The sequence below is a fragment of the Odocoileus virginianus genome, chromosome 2 (assembly GCF_023699985.2).
Source record: "Odocoileus virginianus isolate 20LAN1187 ecotype Illinois chromosome 2, Ovbor_1.2, whole genome shotgun sequence".
NCBI lineage: Eukaryota > Metazoa > Chordata > Mammalia > Artiodactyla > Cervidae > Odocoileus > Odocoileus virginianus.
The window spans coordinates 76,769,898-76,783,879 of NC_069675.1; the positions used below are offsets into that span (position 1 = coordinate 76,769,898).

Consider the following 13,982-nt stretch of genomic DNA (forward strand, 5'->3'; position numbering starts at 1 on the left):
CAACTCTTTGCAAGCCCCTAGAGTGTAGCCTGCCAGTCTCCTCTGTCCATGGGATTTCCCAGGCAAGAATACAGGAGTGGGTTGCCATTTCCTTCTCCAAGGGATTTTCCCATCCCAGGGATTGAACTCGCATCTCCTATGTTGGCAAGTGGATTCTTTAGGTCACCTGGGAAGCCTTAACACTGCCTACTTTCCTATAAATAGACCCTGCAGGAGCTGAGAGCTGATTCATCCCGCATCACTGGAGAAAATGAGGGGGTCACCTAAGCAGAGAGTGCTAAGTGCTCAGTCACTTCAGTTGTGTCCAACTCTTTGTAACCTTATAGACCACAGTCCTCCAGGCTCCTCTGTCCATGGGATTCTCCAGGCAAGAATACTGGAATGGTTTGCCACGGGGGTGCATCTTATTGACCCAAGGATCAAATCAGTGTCTCTTGCATCTCCTGCATTGGCAGGTGGATTCTTCACCACTAGCACCACCTGGGAAGCCCCAGAAGACAGAAGAGAGGGCAAAACAAGTGCAGTGAGCCTCTCTTGGCTACAAAACAAATATTGATAATAACTCCTTAGAGATGAGAAAGAACAAACTTGAATTCAACTTTATACAGTTCACTTAGAGGTGAAATGTCAGACATTCATAATTAGTAAAATAATTTAAATGCTCAACAAATCTAGCTATAATGTGATCTGTAGAATTCTGAGGGAGTCCTTCTCAAGCAGTGTGGTTGGTCTTAATGGCTCCCTTTGTAGAACCCAGGGAAGCTGCCTTGTTATATCTGAAAATATCTGATGCCAAGTGAATCTTGTCAAGCATCTGTTTATTTAGTAGGTGCCCAAGTGGGAAGAGACAATGCCCAGCCCATTTGGAAGAAAGAAGTCAGGGATACAGAACTGATCTCTGAATACAAACAGTTTCAGGAAAAGAAAAGCAAAAAACACAGGGAATTGAAAAAATGTAAAGCAGGAGGTAGCCATAAATAACTTCTTGCCAAATTCCTTCACTCACAGTTTTCCTCAGATAGAGAAACTATGATCCCCCCATAATTAGGGACTGATTCACTCCTACAAGGCCATTACTGAAATCCAGGTCTCTGTATTCCCAGAATGCTTCCGTCCAGAAGGATAAGTAGCCAGGATCATATCTACTTCTCTGCATATCTTACATCAATTGAATGCAAATCAACCACTTTAATTAAGCTAAATCCTCACTAGATTGGTAGGGTTGTCCAGTGGTTAAGACTCTGTGCTTTCAATGCAGGAGGCATGGGTTTAACCCCTGGTCAGGGAACTAAGATCCCACTAGCCTTGCAACCATAAATAAAATTTTTAATTTTTTTTTAATTACAATAAACCTTGATAGTTGGCAGATTTGGGGGCTCTTGCAATTATAGAGGGTCCTGAGACATGGGAGGATGTCCAAGTTTCTTCAGTTTACACTGCTGTGTGGGCCCATCATTAACATCTCTTGAGAGAGAAGCAAGAGGTATACTTTTTTTTCCACCAGGAAAAATCACGAGTTGAATGCAAAGTTATCGACATATCTTCCTTTGCACATGGAAAAATACCATTGTCTAGGCTGAAACCCGGCCCCTTCTGGAGGTTACTTAGTTGAGTAACTTGCTTGTAAGCAGTTTGGCTGGTGGACAAGATGACATTTAATGGAAGGCGTTTTTGTTTCATGGAGATAAGTTCCAAAACAGCCTTTCACAGAAGGGAAAAGATTCTCACTGGAATGTTTACAAATCAATTTCCCCACAATCACTCCACTGGACCTCCCTTGCCATCTGTGGCACCTCCATGCAGACTCCCTTATCCCTGAGACTGAGAAGAGAAGGCATTTGCTCCATGCTTTCTGACTGTATGCTGCAACAGCAGGAGACAATAGATGGATTAAGCTCTTTAAGCTCTTCATGTTGGACATGATGGACTCAAACCAATAACACTGATGATGGAGATTCCTGGGTTTCCACAAATGGGAAGAGCCATCTTAGAGGGAGATGCAGCTTTTCATATTCGACAACTATGCAGAAAATCAAATGCTTGTAAATACCACTGGTTGTGCTGCCAACAATTGGGTGCATGAGCCAGGTGCCTATCCAGACCAGAAGTGTGGGCAAGAATAGTGAAAGGACAGGTCATACCTGTAGACTCTAAAATCAAATATCTGTCAAAGGGAAGGAAATCCAAGAGAGAGAGGATACATGTATACGTGTAGCTGATTCGCCTTTCTGTACAGTAGAAAGCAACACAAGGTTGTAAAGCAACTCTACTCCAATAAAAACTAATAAAAATAAAATATCCGGGTATACCCTCAGGACTGGATAAAGGTTAGAGATTTGACTGAAGATTGAGGCCATGTAGCAGAGGACCAAGTTCAAAGGTAGATCCAAAATGCAGAAATAAGCCCAGAGGGAAAGAGGAAGACAGATTTTTAATGTAGGTCAAAAAAGTCCCAGACTAAGAGTCCAAGATGTATTCTATCTCCCTAAAGGATCATGGCCAGGGATGACTGAAAGCATGAGAGGGTTATGGGTACTTTGTAGAATGGAAGATGGAAGAAAATCAGTCATGAGAAAGCTTTAGACTTTGTTCTTTCTGACAAGGAAAGAGGGACACTAATCCCCCTCTACTTTAGACTTTCTTTGGATCATCTGTGGGTCTAAGACTGTTTAGACATACCATTTACCTGATTCCATAGATTAGGATACCAAAACCAGTGAGGCAAAGTGATTCACTTAGGGCTAGCTAAGGAATGGCTCCTCTTGAACTTGAGTCAAAATCTTCTAATAGCAATGAGGCAGAAAGTGCACTAGATAAGAAGTTAAAAAAAAAATTGATCCTGATTCTATTGCTTTGGTTAACCCCTTCATCCCCCTAATTTCTCCAGCTATAAAATGGAGTGAATCACAACAACTTCATGAGATTGCTGTATGAATTAAACCATTTAAAATAATGTGCATATAAGCTATACATATGTTATACATGTTATACAACATGTTATACAAATGTAATATGTGATTAGGTCTACCTCATTGCTACACCTTTCAGGAAACTTTAAGGACAAAACTAAGTGGTTTCAACCCATCATAAAAACATTCAGACAGAAGACTGTACAAGGAATGCCCACACATGGCATCCATTTCAAATCGACTTCTTTTCTTCCACTCAAAAGAAAATTACATCAACCAATAAAAACAAACTGACAACTTGTTATCTGTAGCCCCACCATGCGCTGCACAAACAGGCATCTGACCAAAGTCATAAATTATATCCTTCTTTTTATGAACAACTAGAATATGGCTACTGCAGAAAACTGAATGACATCAATGCAGCATTTAATCTCAACAGAACTTTGACCCTAAAAGTCTCTGAACAGTACTTAGAGTCCTGGGAATCAGCCTTTTCAGACATTCCCAGGCTTAGATTAGTGATTCCCATGAATTATCATCAGACAGATCTATGACATGATCCCGATATACTGCAGAGGGTTATCTATGAAGTTCAGTTCAGTTCAGTTCAGTCACTCAGTCATGTCTGACTCTTTGCGACCCCATGAATCGCAGCACGCCAGGCCTCCCTGTCCATCACCAACTCCCGTCCAAACTCATGTCCACCAAGTTGGTGATGCCATCCATCCATCTCATCCTCTGTCGTCCCCTTCTCCTCCTGCCCCCAATCCCTCCCAGCATCAGGGTCTTTTCCAATGAGTCAACTCTTCACATGAGGTGGCCAAAGTACTGGAGTTTCAGCTTCAGCATCAGTCCTTCCAATGAACACCCAGGACTGATCTCCTTCAGAATGGACTGGTTGGATCTCCTTGCAGTCCAAGGGACTCTCAAGAGTCTTCTCCAACACCACAGTTCAAAAGCATCAATTTTTCAGTGCTCAGCTTTCTTCACCGCCCAACTCTCACATCCATACATGACTACTGAAAAAACCATAGCCTAGACTAAATGGACCTTTGTTGGCAAAGTAATGTCTCTGCTTTTTAATATGCTATCTAGCTTGGTCATAACTTTCCTTCCAAGGAGTAAGCATCTTTTAATTTCATGGCTGCAATCAACATCTGCAGTGATTATAGAGCCCAAAAAATAAAGTCTACCACTGTTTCCACTGTTTCCCCATCTATTTCCCATGAAGTGATGGGACCAGATGCCATGATCTTAGTTTTCTTTTTTTTTTTTCATTTATTTTTATTAGTTGGAGGCAAATTACTTTACAGTATTGTAGTGGTTTTTGCCATACATTGACATGAATCAGCCATGGATTTACATGTGTTCCCCATCTTGATCTCCCTCCCACCTCCCTCCCCATCCCATCCCTTTGGGTCTTCCCAGTGCACCAGCCCTGAGCACTTGTCTCATGCATCCAACCTGGGCTGGCAATCTGTTTCACACTTGATAATATACATGTTTCAATGCTAGTTTTTCTGAATGTTGAGCTTTAAGCCAACTTTTTCACTCTTCTCTTTCACTTTCATCAATAGGCTTTTTAGTTCCTCTTCACTTTCTGCCATAAGGGTGGTGTCATCTGCATATCTGAGGTTATTGATATTTCTCCTGGCAATCTTGATTCCAGCTTGTGCTTCTTCCAGCCCAGCGTTTCTCATGATGTACTCTGAATATAAATTAAATAGGCAGGGTGATAGTATACAGCCCTGATGTAGTCCTTTCCCTATTTGTAACGAGTCTGTTGTTCCCTGTCTAGTTCTAACTGTTGCTTCCTGACCTGCATATAGGTTTGCTGAAGACTTAAACAAGGGGTCTTAGTACTTCATACATATAAAGCTTTACAGGTTTATTTTTTATATTTTCCTCAAGCCACATCATCACCACGATCACCATTAACCACAGGCACTGTATTGAGATGTGCTTTCCTTTATATGAGGAATGTACATATTTCCAGTTATCAGGGAACAGAAAAACAGAGATTGGCTCTGGTGCATATATCAATTTGGCTAGCAAAATGACTTTGTTCCTAGCCTAAGGATCCAAAGGCCAGCATGACCAAATCCTCCAACCTCTCCTCATGGCTTAGTATAACTGAGTAATCTTAACAACAGGCACTTTAAAAGAAAATGTTAAGGGTCAGAGCAATAACTGGATACCATGTACAGAAGAGGAAAAGATAGAAGTGATACCAGCTGCCTGTTCTCTTGTTCTCCTCTCGTGGGTAGTAGGTTGGAGAACCCATTGAGGCCTGAGAAATTTTTTCCCTGATGTGTTGAACATGGAGGTGATGTTTATGACACTTGAGCTGTGAATTGATGGCTGCTGTGCACCCTCGTCCATATTTTAGGCTGCTGATTCCCCACAACGAGGTTTTCCTGGTGGCTCAGACAGTATAGATTCTGCCTGCAATGTAAGAGACCCAGGTTCAATCCCTGGGTGGGGAAGAGCCCCTGGAGGAGGAAATAGCAACCCACTCCTGTATTCCTGCCTGGAAAATCCCATGGACAGAGGAGCCTGGCGGGCTACAGTCCATAGGATCCCAAAGAGTCAGAAATGACTGAGCAACTAACTCTTTCCCCACGTGGAGTCATGAGGGGTCCACTGATGCCCACCATTGTCACATAAATAAGAGGAACCCTGACTCGTCTCTCATCTTGTTCCTGCCCCCTACACCCTGCTCCTTCTTCCTTGTCTCTTGCTAGATTATTTTCTTTTGTGTCTCAGTCAAAACAGCAGTATTTAATCAGTACTGGCTCAACTGCTTTTTCATACCTCAGGAAACAGTTTGCTTCTGGTCATACTACAGAGGAAAACATTCCTCTGGTCGGATTTAGGAACTGCTGTAAAACTATCTTTAATTTATTGTACATTTTAAACCAAAACAGACCTGGAGTCGAACCCTAAGCATAAGCTGCATAACTTTTAATTATCTTCCAAGGGAACGTAATCCTAACAACAGTCTGTAGAGCTTTTCCCCCACCCCGACTGGCAAGTGTTTTCCTTCTTCCCAACAATCCCCATCCTGTGAGATAATAGCAAATGGAATTTTATAAAACCCTCTAAGCAGAAGAAAAAATGTCAGTCATCACTCCTGCCCTAGCCAAAAGCAAAACAAAACCAAAAAAAAATCGCTGAATTAATGCCAAATTCTTAGCCCTTTGTTGTAGGCTTATGTACACCAGAGCATGACAGCAAATACCTATGCCTTGCAGAAAGGAAGTGCTCAGGCCATGACAAAGAGGGAGTAGACCTGGGCTGGAAGGAGGGCTTTCTCAGCTACCACTATGAGAGGCATTTCTCAACTGGAAATAAAGCCAGAGGCCACACAGCTGCTGCAGTGTCTCAGACTACCCTTTGCAAGGATGCTCCCCCAAGGGGAGAGGCTAAAATCAAGACCAGGAGCTATTCACCTAAAGCCCAGAAAAATGGTGTCTTCTTAAATGCACATCCATTAGGAAAACCTTGTGTCCATAGGGCTACCAGGCTGTTCTCATTTAGGACCAGACAGTACATCCCCTGCCAAGATGAGAGGCTCTCTTTATGCATGTCCCTGCTCAGTTCAGCCTGTAGGAGGAGAAGGAAAGGAAGGGGAAGAGGGGGTTTGGGGGAGGGGATGAGAGGGAAGGATAGAGTGGGAAGCATTTTTGTTCCAAATTAATAGGAACCAAGTCCAAATGCCTGCAGCCCCCATGGCCGGTTTCCTGGAACGTCTCATCTTGACCTTTGGCAAACCAAATGTCAATGTTGAATCTATCTCCAGCCAGAGGCTGAAAGGAATGCAGCTGCTCTGCCTGGCCATGTCCAAGCCCAGCGGACCAGCTCCCTGCTCCTTCCCTGACTGCCTCTGCCCCAGCCCCACACACATGCAGAGCCCTGCTGCTTTCACGGCTGTGGAGCCAATGGGAAACTCAACTAGGCTCGTGAGAAAGTTCTATCAAGAGAGGCAGGGAAAGTCCTCTGATGGGTGCAGTCCTCTGTCCTGTCTACAGGAGGCATTTGTAAGCCTTTACTCACCTCTCTGTCTTTCAGGGAGTGATATAAAATGCGAATCTGGTTGTTTGGTCCACAAACAAGTAGGAGAATCAGAAACTGGAGGTCTCTGGGGAACAAAACAGAGAGACTGTGAGAAAGAGTAGGTCAGAGATGGGGGAGCAGAGGGGAGTGTGATCAGGTCTCTGACATGAGGTGGTCCTAAGTGATGCTAAGGAAAGTGTGATGGAGAAAAAGAGGGAGATACCGCCACTAAGTGGAGGAGGAAGATGACCCATAAGGCCAATGTACAGGTTGTCACTCACATGGGTCATGAGGTCACTGAAGATGTTGAGAGGGTTCGAAATGAAGACGAAGCGATGACACAGATGTTAGACCTAAAAAAGCTGTGTCTCCCCACAAGTGAGGGAAGAGTGGTTTCCAGGTGGGTGCAAGAGTGAGTTAGAGTTTTCCAGTACCCCTTCTCCAAAGCCTTCCATTCTCAGGTCCTGTGTCCAGGAACCACACACAGGCTTCCCACCATACATTCCCCAGAGGACTTTTCCTCTGCAATTGGACTCCCCAGTTCTCAACTCTTCCTTAAGAGGTTATAGGCAGCAGCTTCCTTTCACCCCTTCAGAAGCTGTTGCCATCTATTACATCCTTTGAAATTCTGCTTCCCCAAACACAGCAATGGAAGATTGTGTTTTCACACCATGCCAGGCCAGCACAGATGTGTTCTTATGCAATTCAAGAATCATGTTGAAACCCTGTATCCCAAGCACTCATGGAGCAAAATGGGAGAAGCGTGGGAACAAGGGAATGTCCTGTGAGGGGCTGCTCTATCCTAAAATAGTCAGATAAATAGTTGGCAAGGATGAGAGATGTCAAAAGGGTGGCTATGGGAATGACGGTGGGAGCCTGCATCAGTGACCACTTGATAGCAGGCCAAGATCCTTCACTTTGTCACAGGAATAAACAGAGCTCATTTTTGGAGGCCAACAATTTGACTGAAATATGGCAAATCCTACTTAAAACGTCATCCCTTTTCAACTAAACTGATAACACTGGGATAAAATATACTGCTGGGAAAATGTTCTCAAAGATTCTGGACCATTTTAGTTCGAGGGCCTCCCTTCCCCCATCTTTGCTATCCCTTTAATGTGTAGATTCTCACTTAACTTGGCCTAAATAGCAGCTCCTGGCTTTTATAGACTGAACTGATACCTAGAGGGTAACCATGTTAATGGGCTTCCCCAGTGGCTCAATGCTAAAGAATCCACCTGCTAATACAGAAGATGTGTGTTCCATCCCTAGGTTGAGAATATCCCCTGGAAAAGGAAATGACAACTCACTCCAACATTCTTGCCTGGAAAATCCCATGGACACAGGGGCTTTGCAGGCTATAGTCTATAGCGTTGCAAAACATTCAGACACAACTTAATGTCTAAGTAGTACTACTTAGAGGGGAAGTAATTTTCTCAAGATCACACAGCATATGGCTAGTTGAATCTGAACTGGAACCTTGATCTCCAGGGCACTAATTCAAAACCTCTTTTTACTATGATGTGATTCCACTGGAAGGGAATAAAGAATTCATTTCTGCCCAAGTGGATTTTCTCCCAAGTAATTTAACAGCAATAATGTTTTCTGTTACTACTAGACATAAATACTGTTCAGATAGCTCCTTTAGTTTATTATCTTTTCCCTGTAAACTTACTCATGCCATTACGTTCCAGAGCACATGCAGATATAGCAAAATGCTTTGGTACAAACTGGAATGTATTTTTATTCTGACACGTTTTGTAGAGGGCAGTTTACATACTTACCACAGCCAAATGGTCTCCATTTTCTGGGACAGACTTATCTCCAGTATTCAAACACCAGGTCCCTGTGTTTTATATCTATTTCCATGTAACTATTTTCTGACCATAGTAATGACTTGTTAAAACAATTGCTAGGGGTTTACATTTATGTCTTCATAAAGCTTTTTAAGCTAACCAAATCACAAATCAGGAAAGTGATCTTTTGCTAGACAATGAGTTCGAATTTATGATTTGGGGGAAACACCAATATAAAATGATTTTGTTTTCTCCTCCACCTACAACTTAAATGTAAGTCTTCCCTTTAGAAATTAATAATTGTGCTCCAAAAATCTGATAAAGAGGAAAATGCTGTGAAGATGGAAGTTGCCAAAGGAATAGTGGTAGTACTGTGTATTTTAGCTTCTGAAATCATTTAGTGTATGTTCTCTCATCACAATTAGAAAATTTAGGTATAAATCAATAACCAAATATAGAGAAAACTTGAAATTAAGTGATATACTTCTAATAATCCATGAGTCAAAGAATAAATCAGAAAAGGATTATAAAACTATTTTGAATTATATGATAATAAAGGCCACAAAATATAAAAACTTATGGAAATTTCAAAATGTATGGTCTGAATTATATATATTAAAAAGGACACAAAATTTAAAATCAATGATGGTGCTCGCTTCGGCAACACATATACTAAAATTGGAACGATACAGAGAAGATTAGCCTGGCCCCTGCGCAAGGATGACACGCAAATTCGTGAAGCGTTCCATATTTTTAAGCTGTGGTACATATATACCATGGAATATTACTCGGACATTAAAAAGAATTCATTTGAATCGGTTCTAATGAGATGGATGAAACTGGAGCCCATTATACAGAGTGAAGTAAGCCAGAAAGATAAAGACCATTACAGTATACTAACGCATATATATGGAATTTAGAAAGATGGTAACGAAAACCCTATATGCAAAACAGAAAAAGAGACACAGATGTATAGAACAGACTTTTGGACTCTGTGGGAGAAGGCGAGGGTGGGATGTTTCAAGAGAACAGCATCGAAACATGTATACTATCTAGGGTTAAACAGATCACCAGCCCAGGTTGGATGCTTGAGACAAGTGCTCGGGCCTGGTGCACTGGGAAGACCCAGAGGGATCGGGCGGAGAGGGGGGTGGGAGGGGGGATCGGGATGGGGAACACATGTAAATCCATAGCTGATTCATGTCAATGTATGACAAAACCCACTACAATATTGTAAAGTAATTAGCCTCCAACTAATAAATTAAATTAAATTAAATTAAAAAAAATTAAAAAATAAAAATCAATGATGTAAGTATCCCTCTTCAAAAGTTAGAAAAAGGACAAAAAACTAAATCTAAAGATAACAGAAAGAAAAATAGTAAAGATAACAGCAGAATTAATAAAATATAAAACAAAAGAATAATAGAACAAAGCTAAAAGTGTTTTCTAAAAGACTATTGTAAAATAGATAAACTCTTGGCAAGACTGGTCAGGAAAAAGAGAGAGAAGACACAAATTACTGATATAGGAATGAAAAAGGGCAAAGGTGGAGGTGGCCTTGGCTTCTACCAAACAAAATATGTGGCTTTAGAGGGTGAATTTGAGGCTGGTTCATACAATGTCCCAATGAATTCATGACTGCATCCTTGTAGGGAGGGCCCTGGGAACTTGGCAATCCCTAAAAATCCCAGAAATCATGAAACACCTTTGAGGTCATGTTGTTCACCCTTTCAGAGGGGAAAGCTGAGCCCACGAGAGGAAAAGGAACTTAGCAAGACCCCTAAGCCCATCGCTGATACTGCAGTACAGTTGTCTTCTTCTCTTGACCTATTTTCCATTTGGAATGAGCTAAAGTCATTACGTAGTGGAAGAAAAATACAGCAATGTATTCAGCTTACATCTGTGGTTAAAAGAAATAGACTATTTGATGTTTTATGTTTCAATTTTCTCTGCACTAAAAATGCTCATAACTACAGAGGACCTCTACATTGCTATATGTGCATATGATGTATAGATTTACAGTTTGTGTGGAAAACACCAAGATTCCCTGTTGCAAAAAAAAAACCCCAGAAATTATAACAGCATACTCCCAACTTTGTTGGCCAACCCAAGCAGAAATTGAGAGATTTGTTAATGTTCTTTTCTAATTTCATAATCCAAAGTACTGGGAATACATGTATGAAAGCTTGTACCATTCCACATCCTGTTCTCACAGTATTCGTAGTGTTTTCCAGCAACATGAAATTATGTAAGAAAATTTGCACTTTGATGCTCCTGCATCTGGAAGTTTTCCAGGCTAGAACCAGTCCTGGTGAAACTTAGTACAGACATATGCTGCAGATATGGCAGGTTCAGTTCCAGACCGCTGCAATAAAGCAAATATTGAGAGAGTGAATCACATGAATTTTTTGGTTTCCTGGCTCATAAAAAGTTATGTTGATACTGTACATTTATCTATTAAGTGTGCATTAGTATTGCATCTGAAAAAATGATGCACATAACATGTACAATGTACATACCTTAACTAAAAAAGCATTTTAATGCTACAAATTGCTAAGCATTATCTGGGCCTTCAGCAAGTTGTAATTTTTGACAATAGTAATATCACATATCACTGATGACAGGTCACCATAGCAAAGATAATAACAGTGAAAAAGCGTGAAATATTATGAGAATTACCAAAATGTGCACAGAGACACAAAGTAAGCGATGGCTATTGGAAAGATGGTGCCCAAAGATTTGTTTGAAGGCAGGGTTGCTGAAACCTTCAATTTGGGGAAAAAAAAAAAGAAAAAGAAAAAGTGCAATATCTGCAAAGTGCAATAGAACAAAACCCAAGAAAATAAGTTCTGGGGCTTCCATGGTGGCTCAGTGGTAAAGAATCCACCTGCCAATGCAGGAGATACAGGTCTGATTCCTAGTCTGGGAAAAGCCCACATTCCTCAGAGCAACTAAGTGCCCACGCCACAACTATTAAGCCTGTGCTCTAGAGACCGGGAGCCACAACTACTAAAGCCTGCATGTCTTAGAGGCCATGCTCTGCAAAAAGAAAAGCCCAAGAACTGCAACTAGAGAGTCGCCCCTGCTCACTGAAACTAGAGAAATGCTCACACGGCAACAAACACCCAGCACAGCCAGAAGTAAGTAAATAAAGTAAAAGTTTTTTAAATGATGTCTGCCTGTAGGCTGTTACTGACAGAGTGAAGAGTGGTAGCCAGGTTTCATTCTACTTCTAAGTCAGCAGAGGGTTTCTTGACCTCAGCACTGTTGACAAGATGATAGACCGGATGAGTTTTTGCTCTAAAGGCTGTCCTTGTGGAGGATATTTAGCAGCAGCTCTGACCTCTATCCACTAAATGCCAGTAAGTCTCCATCCCCAGTAAGTCTCCATCCCCCCAAGAATGTCTCCAGACATTTCCAACACCCCTTGGGGTGCAAAACCACTCTGGGCTGAGATCTCTAGTCTATGACATAAGCATGTAATTAAGGTTTGACATTCATGAAGTACCCAGTAACAACGACAGAAAGATATAGTGATGAAATAAACAGTAAGAGCTACATTTGTCTGGAGCTTACCAGGTGGTGTTAGTGGTAAAGAACCCACCAGCCAGTGCAGGAGACATAAGAGACACGGGTTCGATTCCTGGGTCTGGAAGAACCCCTGGAGGAAGGGCATGGCAATCCATTCCAGTGTTCTTGACTGGAGAATCCCATGGACAGAGCCGCCTTGCGGGCAACAGTCCATAGTGTCAAAGAGTCAGACACGACTGTAGTGAGTTAGCACTTAAACACAGTTGCCTAGTGTCCACTGTATAAAAAGCCCTGAGTGAGGAACTTCACACACATTATCTCATTTTACCCCCATGACACCCTGAGAGGTCACAGATCAGTCAACACTCTCAGTTGCTAAAAGAGTGCATTCTAGGTGGTTTAAACCAGGGAATTTAATTTGATATTAGGTAGCTCACTGAATCACCAGGCATGTCAGAAGTTAAGCTGGAGCTTGCAGCTAGAACCACACCCAAGCCACACTTGAGGAATTCTCCAGCAACGATCCCACACAGACTCAGTTCAGTTCAGTCACTCAGTCGTGTCCAGCCCTTTGTGACCCCATGGACTGCAGCACGCCAGGCTTCCCTGTCCATCACCAACTCCCAGATCTCACCAGCACATAACGCACCACAATTCACAAACTCCTGATGCAGCGGTAGGACAAAAACAATGCAGCCTCAAAGAGCCAAAGCCACTGCCACAATCTCCAGAAAATTACTTTCTCCTGTTGCCCTTTTTTACATGAGTGCACTTTGAATTCAGCATCTCCCTCTCACCGTTTGATTGACCTATATATAGCACATGCTTGCCCCAGACATGCAAAGGAAGCTGAGATAATGAGTTTCTTATGGAATTGGAGACATTCTCCAGATATGGGAAGTATGATCAAAAGTACCTGAGTGGGATTTCCCTGGCAGTCCAGTGGTTAAGACGCCATGCTTCCAATGCAGGGACTGTGGGTTCAATCCCTGGTCGGGAACTAAGATCCCACCTGCTGCGAGAGGAAAAAAAAAAAAGCACCTAAGTGACCACACTACAGGTAGATGCCCATTTTACAGATGAAGAAACAGACTCAAAGAGTTTACCTAACCTGCTTAAAGTCTCACCTGTTAGGGAAATTCAAGTACAAGTTCTATTTCTTAGACAATATCCTTCCCTGTATAATATCAGTAGCCCAAGAAAATGTGTATCTCCTTACTTCTTCTACCCTGGCCTTGAATACAACTTCTTAGGAAGGTCCCAGACTAAGATGCTGTGAGATTTTGCTCAATCTAGGTTTTTGACAGCAGTGGCATAACCATCACTAGTTAGCACCTTCCTAAATGTCCCACAGGGACTGTGACACAGTATGTAAACTGTGGTACAGGTGCTGGTTCCCAGATAGATAAGGATGGGCTCCATCAACTTCCTTAGCCTTTGGTCAAAGAGTCTGTGACCTCTTCTGCTATATGGATGGAAAAAACGCCAATATAGCTGCCCGACTGCAGTAAGCAACCTCTGCCTCCTCCTAGTATTTGTTTCAGGTCGTGTGGGCTCAACCTAGTGACTCACTTCTAAAAAATCAATGCAGCAAAGGTAAAGGGATGTCACTCCCAAGATCAGAGTACAAAAAAACTGATTTCTCTCTTGATCATACTTTCTCTCCCCTTCCCTCCTTGGCTCTCTCACC

The 13,982-nt window shown here is 42.2% G+C and overlaps 1 long non-coding RNA gene and 1 other non-coding gene across 2 annotated transcripts; one reads left to right on the forward strand and one right to left on the reverse strand.

Annotated features, from left to right (window-relative positions):
- Window positions 1–4,198: 4,198 nt before the first annotated feature.
- On the reverse strand, window positions 4,199–13,301 carry LOC139037189 (uncharacterized). Its single transcript, XR_011490049.1, has 3 exons — window positions 13,209–13,301; window positions 6,966–7,050; window positions 4,199–4,617 (listed from the first exon to the last, which is right to left on the reverse strand). It is a non-coding gene; the product is annotated as an uncharacterized lncRNA (long non-coding RNA).
- Window positions 9,410–9,516, forward strand: LOC139031560 (U6 spliceosomal RNA). The gene has a single exon (XR_011484054.1). It is a non-coding gene; the product is annotated as a U6 spliceosomal RNA (small nuclear RNA).
- Window positions 13,302–13,982: the final 681 nt, after the last annotated feature.